The sequence below is a fragment of the Poecilia reticulata genome, linkage group LG5 (genome assembly GCF_000633615.1).
Source record: "Poecilia reticulata strain Guanapo linkage group LG5, Guppy_female_1.0+MT, whole genome shotgun sequence".
Lineage (NCBI taxonomy): Eukaryota > Metazoa > Chordata > Actinopteri > Cyprinodontiformes > Poeciliidae > Poecilia > Poecilia reticulata.
This window is the reverse complement of record NC_024335.1, coordinates 11,706,702-11,721,007: the sequence shown is the minus strand read 5'-3', so window position 1 is coordinate 11,721,007 and position 14,306 is coordinate 11,706,702. Positions and strand designations below refer to the sequence as shown.

The 14,306-nt window shown below is 36.7% G+C and overlaps 1 protein-coding gene across 2 annotated transcripts in view; it reads left to right on the top strand.

Annotated features, from left to right (window-relative positions):
• LOC103464721 (metabotropic glutamate receptor 4-like) overlaps nt 1-14,306 on the top strand; it is a 177,370-nt gene that overhangs the window by 14,174 nt on the left and 148,890 nt on the right. The window lies entirely within an intron of this gene.

Genomic DNA, 14,306 nt, shown 5'->3' with positions numbered 1-14,306 from the left:
TTGTGTTGCTACCTCTGGATCTCCGCAGGCTTGTGTAAATGCAGGATGATGATGATGCTGCATGTTATTCCCGGTTTAACACTAGAGAACTGCTTCTGCTCTCCCCGTCTCAGTGGCCACACCTTCTAAATCTTGCCTGGTATTTCACAGGCTACAAAGGTGCACCGTAAATAAGAAGGCAAGTGGAGGAAACGACTGGTTTATAGGAAAAAAAATTGTAATTTTATATATATAAAAAAATTTGCTTATAAATAAATATAGACATAACATGCAGGTTTTAACCCTCTTACGACCCTCTGCAAAAAGAGGCCACAATGCCACAAAGGCTTTTAAAAAATATATAAATTGTAGAAAATCTAGTCTTTCACTCATGAGTCGTGATTGAATGAAGCTATTTATTATCAAACAACTGTGTTTGCTCTTTTTGAGTAGAAGCTGTCATTGACGTTAAAACACAGTATTAAGAACCAGACTGTGTAAATATTTGATCAGGGTTATTTGGATAGTTTCTGTTGTCATTATGATTCAAAAGACTCACCAAAGCAATAACTACGAGTGAAAGAAATGTTTTCTCTCTTATTATTTATATTCTCAGATAAAAGTGATTAAGTAAAGTGTACTTATAAAGTACCTTTCACAGAAACAAAGTCTCAAAGCTTTGTGCAACATAAATCACACTGACATTATTAATAATGTAAAAACAATTTACATGAATAAGCCCGTAGAACACACAAGCTCAAACATTTAGAAATTAAAATATATTCAACAACTGCAGGTGAATTTTATTTATAGCTTATTAGATTCGCTAAACTGATGATAGGAGTGTACCCAGTAAGACTAGAAGCTTATTATTATTATTATTATTATTATTATTATTATTATTATTATTATTAGTAGTAGTAGTAGTAGTAGTAGTAGTAGTAAGATTACTAGTACAGAGCACACATCATATTAAAGTTATGAAGTGGTTAATTTTACTTTTATTTATTTGTCACAGATAAATTGTGTTTTTACAAAGGTATATACACTTTGTGCAACCACATGTTGTTTAAGTCAGTGTTTCCCAACCCTGGTCCTCAAGGCACCCTGACCTGCATGTTTTAGATGTTCCCCTGCTTCAACACACATGATTTCAATTGATGGCTGATTAACAGGTTTTGCCGAATTGCAGTTGAATGGGGTGTGTTGAAGCAGGGGAACATCTAAAACATGCAGGTCAGGGTGCCTTGAGGACCAGGGTGGGGAAACACTGGTTTAAGTTAATTACATCTTTAATGATGCCTTTTTGTGACTCAGTTTTCTATTCAGATAATAAATTACTCACTGCACCAGGACTCATTTTCACTGTTCTAATGAACAAATAGTTTTTAGATATTGGTCTCGCTGATTTGTACTTAGTAAGAAAATGTGTATTTTTAAAATAAATGCTGTTTCAGCTCCTAGTTGCATTTCCAAAAGATATTTTGTTGGCTCATGATTCATTTGTGCAGACCAATACTTTTTCCATACAGATATAATTAGCACACAGAGTTTTCGACATGCAGTTTTTTAAAATAAAACACACATAATTAAAATATACTGTGATGGACTGTAGACCTGTCTGGGGTGTACTCCACCTCAGAGATAGCCCCTAGCAAGGACAGATGGGTATAGATAATGAATGGATGGATAGAATGTTTTCATCATTTGAGATACTTATCTCATTTCCTGTTAGAATCCAACTTCTTAATTAAATTAAAAATAATGTTTAATCTACATCAACCAGGGATATTAATCATTTTGAGCTTAACTGTATGTGTCTGTTCCCATCGGATCAATACATTTCTGACTCACAAAAAAGCCGTAGCTCTTTTGAAGTCATTGGCATGCAGCCTACTTCCAGTCCAGACAAAAGTTAATGCTCGTATGCCTTTGTTCAGGTGTTGCAGTCATTAAAATGTATTTGTAAAGAAGTAAAAGCTTAATCTTTTGTTGAAAATCGTTTACTGCTTTTGAATATCTGTTTTCAAAGCTGTTATTCGGGATACAGAGTACTGATTTTCAAGCTCTTTGCTGGCATACTTTTACAAATTATAGCAGCAACTCTTTACAATCTCTCTCACTGAGCTAATAGGTCTTTCAGGTTTCTACTGATAATTTGTGCACTCTACCTCATTTATGCATTTTGAATTTGAAGTAGTTTTCTCATTCAGATTCTTTGTTTATTGTTTTGAGCAGGAACAGATTAGTTTTAGTTAAATATTAACTCTCATCACAGTGGAGCAGAGCTGTAGAAACTTTGAAAAATCAAACAAATTTTCAGTTTAATTATCGGTAACAAGATATAGCAATTCTCCAAGCAGATTTATGTACATATCTATGACTGTGAAATGAGCAGAAAGCATCACCTTGGTTTTATGGTTTATTCATTGTTAATTTATTTTATTTGCTCCCAGTTTATTGGGCAATAGAGAAAGTCCACATCCTTCTGTGGGAGGATCGCTGTAAACATCAAATTAATGCTCACAAACCCATTAAAACTCCATTGCATGAAACAAAAATATTGTTACAAATTGGAAAAATTTGACAGTTGAAAAAAAAAAAAAGTAATGATCTTTCACCTGATTTAGTTTTGCCCAAGAAAATACATTAGATATATTATTTGGTACCAGTGGTGAGCTACGTCTCATTAGAAATTATTTTTCTTGCAGAAAATGACTTGTTGTATTTGCATCACGAAGGCAGAGAAAAAATCTCATTAGCAATCGAGCTGGATGCGCTACAAAATTGTCAGTGACATCCCTCTCTTCTGCCCCTGAAGACTTGTTACAGTGCTCAGGGCAGCATGTGAAGGAATGACAGTGTAAACTGATGTTAGGATTGTGACATGAATGCAGACAGGGAGGAACCATTCTCTTCTGGAAGACATCTTTCTTATTTAACAATGTCTCCTCCTTTTTAAATTCAGATTATCCTGCTTGAGATTGCATTGTTGTGTTGTCTTCCTCAGCGTCACATAGCAATTACACTTGTAAAGACCTCAGATCGTCTGTGCAGTTAAGACAGGTGCACATTATTGCCGCTTGTTATGTGTCAGGAAGTTCTGATATGCAGATTTACTTGTTTGAGATGCAGCAAATGTTAAGTGTCTTGCAAAAGGATTCAAGGCATTTTAACTGTTTAATATTGTTACATGTTACAACCACAAACTTGAACTTGGTTGGGAAGCTATGAGACAAACCAACACCTGGTGCACAATGGAAGTTAAAGGAAAACAACAAAAAGTTTAAAAATGTTACATATAGAATTTCTGAAAAGTGTGGCAAGCATTTGTATTCAATTGTGTGTGCAATTCTTTGCTGATGTGTAGAAACTTTATTTGCAAACACTGGTGTTGAAATAAAGATTGCCAGTTAAAACTGTGGAGTCCTACTTACCTTAAATACATTAAGCAGTATTTAATGGATTTTCAGAAACTACACAACCCATCAAAGCAATCTGTTTGTCAGCTAATTTGTAAAAGATGGCCCGCACTTTAAGTTTGTTTCTAAAACTTTATAGTGCAAGCACTTTCAGTTTTGTACTGCAACCTGCAATATTTACAAACTTTTGTACTAAGCTTGAATCAAAGCTTAGTACACTTAGTACTGATCTAAGTAAAATTATCATAATTCATAAAATAATTAAGAAGTGCTCTGTCAAGGATTGATATAAATGTATAATGTTAAAGGAAAAGTAGAGATACCACTATCAGTTCTGATTTTGTGGTGTCGAGAGGCAGGTAAAATGAGTGAAGAAAAGAGCTGTCCAGCCCACACACTGACCGCACATTTCACGACGAACGGCCTCCACCACCTGCAGCTTTGGAAGAAGTCTTCACACTGCCAACATCTGCTGTAGATCTCAAAGGATCTGTGGGCTGCAGACTGCTCCTTTTTACTGTGGAGGTTTGGCTTTGATCTGCTTCGGAGTTTGACAGATAGAAGGAGCTCTGCCTGTGCAAGCCTCAAAAATGAAAATCCACAGCGCATAATTTCAAGAAAATGGCTCAAAAGCTGCATTTTGAGCTAACGGAGCAGGTGTTTGTGCTCCTGAGAAGCAGCAAAAATGTAATTAACCATGTATTAAAAATGACTCCTTACATGCATGATGACATGCAGGTGCTGGATATATCAAGGTTCTGCAGGGGGTCGATCTGTGAACTACACCACAGAGATTTTCACCATATTTAGAACCAGTTTGACGGTGAACCCGATTTAGGAAAAACTACTGCTTCTGCTTAAAGAGTTTTAAATACAGACAGAAGAACAACACCTCAGAGTTATTGAAGAGGAGAACAGAAATCTATTCTACAGGTCATTGCAATGCAAACTGTGTTTAACATGACAAGAAAAATACACTGCAAAGCTCAAATGATATAAAACCACTTAAAGTTGCACGGATGCATATAAACAACACAAGAAAGTAATAAATTGAATATACATATCAATAGGGCTATTACAATATGACTGTAATGTCTGACAAAGTAGTGCTTTACCACCAGGCAAGAAAAGTTTGTATTCTAACCAAGGAAAAAAATAAATAAATTATGGTCCAAAAATGGGCAGCTATTCTATATTTGAACTACATTGTTGTAACAAAATGCTCATAATGGTATGTGTAAGTTAAAGCTAATAAACACTGTTTTTGCATCTCATAAATGGCTGAGGTTTCCAAAGAATACTGAGAAGACATAAAGACTTTAGAAGATGAAGCAGAAGTAGAGAAAAGTGAAGACTATTGCTCTAAAAATAATAAACTGTTATCTGAGAAACGCTGGTGTTCAGTGTGAAAAAAAGTTAGAATTAAAAACTACTCAGGACAATTCTTCGATTCGACATTGAGTGAAGAAAATAACACTTGATGATCCGAATGCATTCTCCATCTTTCTCTTCCCTGTTTTAGAACTGATTGGTACAAGGTATAATCTGGCAGGTTGTTACTCCAGCGAAGGTTTTATTGCTTAAATTGTCCCATTTGGTTGTTTGGGTGGATTTGTAGTGCCCATGTCAGCTGAAGTTAACAACGCCCAGAAAGTCCAGGGATGGAGCTCATTAAGTTGGATGTGCCAGAAGTCCACTCTCGTATTTATTGGCTGATCTTTGATGGTGTTTTGTCCTTATTGTGCTTGTTATCTACAGTACATTGAATGTGTGAATTAGTTTATATTCTTGGATGAAGAATTAGCTTGAGAAACTGAACAATACAAATATTTCATATATGCATTTATTTACTGCATTTTTATGTATTTTAATGTTAATATTTATTTTCATGTTGTTAATTCCTCGTCTTATTTGCTAGCTGCTGATTAGGTCTAGAGCTATAACATAATTTTAGATAAATTGGCTGTTTTTTAAATGTATTTTTGTAGTTAATGGTTCCATTTGAACATGCATGTTTCTGCTGTCTGAGCAGATTATTTCAGGACTCCGCTGGGCTGAGAAATTATATCAATTTCATGCTGTTGTTATTCGGTTTTTGCATGTGATTAAAATACGAGACTCTGCTCTTGGTTTGCAATAGATATAATTGAACCAAAAATAATTTATCAAGTTAACGAATGGACACAGGTAATCAGAAATTTCATTCCAGTGCAGCAACAGGAAAAATAACAATAACACAGCATTAACTTGGTAGATGTCTTTTCTCCCCAGCGAAGTGAGGTAATCTGCAGCCAATGCTGATTATCTCAAAATGCCAACTAATCAGCTGACTGATTAATTGTTCTGTCTCCATTTACACAATGTCAGAAAACCTATTCCCAAGGGTCAAGTTGACATTTACTCGTTTTTTTTTCCCTTTGTCCCAACTTTTCCCCAAAATATAATTAGATAAATGTCACAGAGGAGAGGCTAAAAGTTTACCTGCATTATTAATCACTTCTCACATTGGATTCGATTTCACAAATCATTTTAATCATTCAAGCTTTAGATCTAGCTATGAAATGCCTGTCTTGTATTTGAAGAGTAGTGGAAATGTATATTATAGGTTTGCTGACTCAGAATGTTGAAGTGGAAGAGATTAGAAAGACGTTTGTGGTGAGAAAAACAGATTCTTCTAAACTCTTCAAAGTGGAAACATACAAAATAAATTTTTTTGTGTTTGTGTGGATTTTATATCGAGAGATGATTAAAAACAATAACATCGAGGACCTCTTCACCAAGTATCAGCACGACGGCAAAGCAGCGTGTTTCTCCACATTTCTCTTGCATTCACCTGACTCTATTTCCATTGATTTTTAAATGTTCGCTAAAGAAAAAAATGAGATAATTACAGAGAACAAAAACAGGTAAACACCATAAGTATTGCAGCATTTTCTTGAATAGAATCCAAGGAAGCATAAAAATGTTGACATTTTCTTCCAAAACACTAAGGAAGTAGAAAGTAGAAAAATATATCTACTTTTAAAATTACATTTGGATTAGTGTGTCTTGGGGGTCTCACTTGGGCCACTGCATTTTGTTTTCTGATATATACAAGAATAATAAATCTTATTTAATTGGAGAACCCAGTGTTGTTCTTAGAAAGTAGAACTTTTGTCCAATTGTCATTTTATTGTCTTAAACTGGCTTGAAATTTTGGAAATGTTTCCAACAGGGAAACCCAGGGTTTTCCCAGAACAACAGTCAGACCACTAATTTCTGGGTTTGTTCTCAGGCCACCTCTCATTGGGAAAAGTCCAGAAAATCCCTAAGGAGAGTCTGTAGGAAGGCAGTATAATCCGGTGGTCAAACTACCACAGCTGACTCATTTTAACGCAGGTCACCAGGAGCTCTGTTCTGAGCCTCCTTTTATGATGGAGCCCTCCATACAAAAACTTTCATTTCATCTCCTTGGATTTGGGATTTGGTTCATTTGGTCATGATCCATATCTTCGGATCATGACATTGAGAGTCTTAGGTTCCCTTTCGATTTAGCTTTTTCTTCACTATAAAAGAGCGATACCCGCTTTACCCCAGATAAAACCTCTTGGTATTTATCAAAGTCTTTGTTTTGCTCATTGTTGCAATGGAAGTAGCTTTCCTCTTTAAGTCTCATTTTTTTCTCATCATTTGCCAGTTTCTTGGAAGCGGTATGATTTAACAATAAACACACCTTAGGTCAGACGGCCCCAACTGCAGCTGTCACACAGGCTTTTGATGTTTGTATCGCCACTAATCACATTGTTTTCATTTTCCCGGACCATCCAACAAGCAGGAACTGCAGCTTTGAACACATTGTTCTCTCTGATGTCCCCTGGTTTTCCATGTGATGTGGCTTCAAGGGAATGCTGTTGGAAATAGGTCTGCGAGGGCTGCAGGTTTGATAAAACATAATTCCTTAATCCTGACAGACAGGCAGGACCAGCTCAACAGATACAGTAAATCAATCAATGTGTCTGAGAAGTAGCAGCTCTTCGTATTGATTGTGCTCCCCTCTTTCCTCCTCTCCTGTCACCCAATAACACTTGCAAAGACATGCTAGGCAGCGTTGGCCTGTGATATAGACTGTCTTCTCCGTCAGCCCCTGTAAATTCTATACTTCAGCAGCTGGTATTCTGAAATACAAGGTTAAAAAAAAGACTGTATTTGACCCGCAAGACGAAGTACGTTAGGCATCATTACCAAGCGACGCTTAGAGTCAACATGAGGCTTGAGATGGTTCACCTCCTTCTTGCCATCTTTTCACTGGGCCATTAAGCAGGCTCACATATTTAGCAAGAGCTGTCTTCAGTGCCAGCGGCTTAGGAGACCTAGATATGTTTTAACCTGTGGATTCAACATTTAAACTTGCCCTCTGAGTCATATTCAATCCAGGGCCCCAAGGTGTGCATGTAATGATGGGGAGGAATAGAAAGCTTTACAGGAAAGGAAAGCGGTGGTGGTGATGAATACCAAGCAGAGAGATGCGTTTTTTCCTTAAAATTTAATCTTATGGGAGATACTCTGTGAATAAAGTATAAGACTTGGTAAAGATCAGGGGTGAAGTGGGACTTGTGGGAGTGTCTATTTCACATTGTTATTGCAAGATGATGGTCATTGAATCAGCCAGTCAGCGAACGGGAAGTCAACAGTTTTTAATATGCTCTTCTGACTCCCCGATGGTTTTCCCTCATATCATCTACATCCTTTCTAAGCAGCATGAGCCTCCTGCCTCCTCTCCTCCAGGGCAGGAGAATCAGAGCTGGTTCTCGCATTTCAGTCCATTTATCTCCTGCTAGATCCAGCTCAGTGATCTTAGCCCTCCATTAGCTTGCTCTGAAAAGCATCCTGTGCAAGTAAACAGAAATTTTAGGTATGGCTCATTTCTTCTCCCCTTTCCCTGTCATCAACCTTGTCTTCCAAATCACTTATACTATCTTCAAAACAACACATTACATCCGCTGTGCCACAAAAGCACAACTCTGGCTTTATGTTATTGAACTCTGCATGCAAGTCTTGAAATTTCTGTACACAGCATAGACAGGAAAAAGCTCTGTAGTGCAGATGTCATAAAGCTGAGATTTTATGAGATAAATCACAACCTTGGTTCCTCTGGGTTTTTGGTGAATTGAAATCAAACGTCGACAGCCAGCAGTTGGAGAATATAATGTCTTAGACAGATTTACCACATACCATCTGAGGGCAGCAAATAAATCACAACTCTCGACGGCTGGTTTTTGTGATTTCTTGTAATTAATACACTTGAGGTTTTAAACGTTCTTTCATCTCCCATCTGCCTTAATGTTTAATGGTTACAAAATCCTTTGATTCTAAGGGAAACAAATTAGGATTTTTGTTTTGTTTTCTGCTACACTTTTCCATTTTAACATCTATTTTACAAACTCAAAACATCAGTCAGGATGTAATTCAATTAATATAAAGAATACAGCTGTTGAGTATTTATTGAATTAGTCAATGCAGATATTTTTTAAAACCCTTGTTTTAGCCTTTCTCAGAAGGAATTTCTGTGGACTGTGAAAGTATTGTGCTGTGGAGATGGCTTCTTACGTGAGATAGAAAGCTGGTTAGAGTTAATGAGATAATGGATGGACCATAATACAGGACGATCCTGGAAGAAAACATGTTAGAGGCTGTAAAAGGTTTGGGAACGGGGGAGAGGTTTACCTTGGAGGAGGATAATGACCCTAAACACACAGAGCTACTATGGTATGGTTTAGATCGGTGCCATGCACGTTAGAAAGAGTAACTTTTAAATCTAAATAATAAAATTGATGTTCACAGTGTCACATTACTTAATTTAGTCCACCTTAATTAAGAAGAACACAAAGAAAATCTGACTTGAGATGAGAGAAGCTGGTGGCAACATTCCCTAAAAGACTTTCAGAAATCAAGGAGCTTAAAACATATGTGCTGCACATTTTTAAGATTTTTATTTAGAATTTGTTTGGAAAGTCATGAGCCCTTTCCTCTCTACACCTCTCCAAGTCTAAATCTCACAAAACATTGTGGAGGATAATTATTTTGTTGTTTTTGACTTCAAACACCTCAAACTGTTATGACAATACTTTGTCTACTTATGTCAAAATTGCTGATTAAATTTTGAAACTAGTAGATTTTTGGGTGCCACCAGGTTCACTGTTATTTTATCTGGCTAGTTCACCATGGCAACAATGCTGCATGCTGCCCACAAAGAATGATTACTTTGAGTTTCTGACCTAAATTGGTTGTAAAAACTGACACTCTTCCTTTGATGGATGATTTAGAAAGTGTTGATAAAATGTGTCAGATTTCCAAAGAAACACATCTGTATTCAACTGTAAAGGCAGAAATTCGTGGTCCCACACTGCCAAGTCCAATGTACTGCAGGTATCGTAAAACTCTTAATACTTGAAAATTAACCAGGCTATTAAAACTGGACTGCCTAGGATATCTATCACACTAAAACCTATTCAAACAATCATTTCTGTATACAATTAACTATGAAACATTGCCAGACAGTTTAAAAGGCATGTATGCTCTGATAACAAAGATAGCTACAACTTAAAGGCAATTTAGTACACCATGTTGAAATTTTCTTGTGATGTCTTATTATTCAGGAAAGGCCCCAGTGACCTTATTCTCTTTATTGAATTAAATTGCATGTGACTGGTCCTTGTAACGTGAAAGAAGTGTCAAATGATGATCAAACACCTTCTTTATTGGAGCATGTCTACAGAAGGAGAAAAAAAAAAAAACGGCTCAACAAAGGAAGCTGATAACAACTGTAGTGATAGCCATTATCTGTGATTGGAATGTAATGTCACGCCAGCCTGCGGATGTCAAAGTTTTTCGCTCGGCTATCTCTTGAGTTTGACACAACACACAGAATTATTTTTTCACTACCAGTGTTTTTTCCACGACCTCATCCTGACCCTGGCATTTCTGTTTAGCTTTAATGTTCTGACTATGAGCACTCCATACTTGGCAATCAGAGATAAAAGACTTAATCTATTAGCTACCGGTCAATATATATATATTTTTTTCAAGATTTTAGCTTAGGCCTCTTCCTTATGCTATTATTTATGCAAAACAGACACACACACACACACACACACACCCACGCACGCACACGCACACGCACACACACACGCACGCACGCACACACACACACACACACACACAACAAACAAACAAAAACACTCACTATAAAATATGCAGAGCAATTTAGTATGAGACACAAAAAGGCAATTAGCTAATTTGGCTGGCGAGAAATATGCTTTGCCTGTCAAGTTTTCTGGATGGCTCCCATCATTCGTGACTGAAATAGTTTATTTTGGACATTGGATGGAAATCTAAGCTAAATACTGGGATCAGTTGCCATTGTAAATGATTACTGTTGGTGTTACAGCGCCATAAAAAATTGTTTGCGCCCTCGTAAATCTCTCCTGTTTTTGCTTTTTTCTCACATTTAAATGTTTAAACCATCAAGCTGTTTGAATGTTGAAGATAACCTGAGTAAATATATGTGGTTACATTTATTAAAGAGAAAATCTGTCAAAACCAACTTACATTTTTTTTTTCAGCAGAAAAGTGCCTGTTTAAGGTCACACCTAAGAATCTGAGTCAGGTTTTCTTCTGACTTTTATGACGCCACTACAAGACATTCAGTGTTTTTTTTAGATTTAGAGGTGTTCTTGCTGATGCGTTTGATCACTGTCCTGCTATATAACCCAAACACACTTGAACATAAAGTCACAAACTGATGGCTGAACTTATAGCATCTTCTAGTGGAGAAAATAATTCATAGTTCTATTTATTACAGCAGTCATAAAAAAGAAAGGTCATCAAGACCATCAAACTACCACTATATAGAGGTAACAGTACACATATAAATGTGTATCAAAGAGTACAGCATTGTTTAAAGCTGAACACATTCAGAATGTTTATTATGGGCAGAACAGAAGCTACGGCCCAGTGCATAACTTTAAAACATATCAGCAGTCCAGAACAGTGTGGACTCACTAAAGTCTGCTATTTGGGGAAAATTAAGGTTTCTTATTCAGCTACAGTGATGATGAAGAAACAGAGAAGAACCAAACCAAAGGTTTTGTCAGCATTTTTAAATGCTTAAGCTAATTACTTTCCTGAAACAACTTCCACGGGAATGTGGACACAATTGTTACTGGAGAAAATGAGAAAAGGCCCAAGGCCTACTGTCTGTAGTAGCATTTATCCATCCTAAAATCCCTACACAATTATACCTGATTATTCAGAATTAATTGAAAATAATCAATTCAATTTTCAGGAAGTTCTTCACTAGCTGCTTTCTTCAGTTCTAAAACATAATCAGACTATTTTCACAAATTTGAAGAAGGTATTTGTTCAAAGCTGAATGAAGTAAAAGAAAAAAACTGGTTTCTTTTGATTGAAGTAGAAACATACTGAACCGTGACTTTGAAATCCCAATTTAGTAAGTTTCTCTCACAGGACGAAAAGTGTGATTTTTGACAGTTATTGACACCTAGTTCTGCCGTGCGCATGGAGATTGAGGGCTATCGGCAASAGGTTTTTGTCAGAGTGGAAAATGGTAGAGCACTGCCAAAAATGGTCAAAAACGCTGTGTGTCCGTGTTCCCCTATCAGCCCCCTCCCCTTGTGCCTAGCAGAGGTTTTCGTATTTAAATGAAGTTGCTGAGATCCATGCAAATGCAAATCAACTGTTGAGCACCGCCTTTTGACTCTCATGGCCTGTTGTAGCTAACCCATGTTACCTTCTGTTCACCTGTTTACTAGACCCAGGACCTGGCCAAAACCCTCCATGTTATTAATTAGAAATAATGAGATTTAAGTATAAAACAGGCATTAATGCTGAAAATGTTGTAATGTTACAAAGTCACACAAATGGAACAAATTTAGTGTGACATTCACCGTCCAGCACTGAACACACTTAGCTCAATTTAGGGATGTAACCTTAACACTTAAGTCTGCATATCAAAGTACAATTTTCAGGGTAAATCTGATGATATACTGTATTGTCAACATTGCATGTCTGTCAAGCTCATCCAAGATTGTGTGATGGAATGCAGACCGAAGTGTTTCTGCCAACATGAAAACACTGAGCTTTACATAAAGCACCAGTTGTGTCATCATGACAAAGTTCCAATCATTTGCACATGTAAAATTTTTGTCATTATAGTATCACAGGCAGATGTTCATGGCATACTAAATTGTATTGTCTCCTAATCTGGACTTTGTGATTAAACATTCTCAGTATTTAATCACAAATACTGGAATACTGGCTCAAAAAAGCCTGTATTCCAACATGTACTGCTGAAGCACTTTTACATATGCTAGGCTATTCGTATGTTAAGTAGAGTCGTTAACACCTCCAGCTCCCCCGCACCTACACTCCCCACTCCTGGGATTCCGCAATCGACAGATTTCGACTCCCGTGAGTCGTGAGACACTGAAAATGCAGACTGTCGATTGCTGTCGATATCCGTCGCTCACGAGCTGCGTTCCTGTCAGAATACAGGGTCAAAAATCCCACTTTTTGTCCGCTAAAACAGATATCTGTTTTAGAGTACCTTTAGCTTCCTATGCCACCTTTGTGGTTCATTGCTGGTATAATATTTCTCAGAAATGTTCCTTTTTTTTTTTTTTAGCAAACATAGCACGACAAACATAGACTCTGGCCTTATCTGAAGCAAGTGTGGACTGCAGTTGTCCTGAGTTCTTCTGTGACCTCTTGGTTGAGTTCCTATTAGCTCAGAGAGTACTTTGGGAAGCTGGTGTCTCCTAGGAAAGACATGAAGTTCTGAAATATAGCTCCCACTGAAGCAGCAGAGCATTAGGAAAACTTAATGGTTTCCAGATTGATAGATGAATGACTGACATCTTTTTTTTAATTATTATTTCTCTAGAGCGAGGCATGATATGCTGTTCTATTCATTTTGAGCCTACGTCATGTTATCAGATGGGTTCTATTAAGTGTTGTTTTATTCTATTGGTCAGCCTATAGAATCACAGCCAGGCCAGAAATCAGGCCTGGTTGTGACTAGTGAAACTGAACAAAGAAGGTTGTTGCTTAATTAAGTTTTAATTAAGTTTAATTCAACAAGGGGGGAAATTACATTTTCAAACAGGTGTAAGGTGGTTTGAATAATTGTTCTTCCCTAAGGAAAGAATATTTTTTTGTATTTGCTCGGATTACCTTTCAGACATAAAAATATTCCATGAGCTGAAATATTTAAGTGTGTCAAAAAAGTAGAACAATATATCTGGAAAGAGGGTAATATTTATTTACATCGCTGTATGGATGGTATCTCTTTAAGCAGTCCTGAATGATAAATTTTGTCCTATTTATTTTAAAAAGCTCAACCTCCTTGTGTTTAATACAATTCCAGCCAAAAGAGAAAGCAACAGGAGGCATTTTTACCGCTAATTAATAAATGAGCAAGGGGAAGGAAAATAATTAACGTGTGTGCTCCATACTGATTTCAAACCAATAAACCAAGGCTTTTAATGTTCAAATCACCTCGCCCCCTCCTGGTATATAAATCCCCTTTAAATAGAGAGCTAATGTTACTTTTGCTCCCGTTGCTTCTATCTCACCACAAGTTGCTGCGTGAGCTGGATATTAATACAATTCAGTCAAAAGATGTCCAGTATGTCCGTTTGTACATTCGCACCAGAGTAAGAGTTGGTAAAATATCCTAAACATATTAGAATTTTACCACTGAATATTTCCTGGAAGTGAAAATGTTTAACATGTTTTTTTTGTTTTCAGAGAATATTAAGACAGAAATTCAAGTGTACAGAAAAGTGAGCTGTGGAAATTTGCTAGAATTGATATTGACATGCTGATTATTAATGCATTAATATGAAC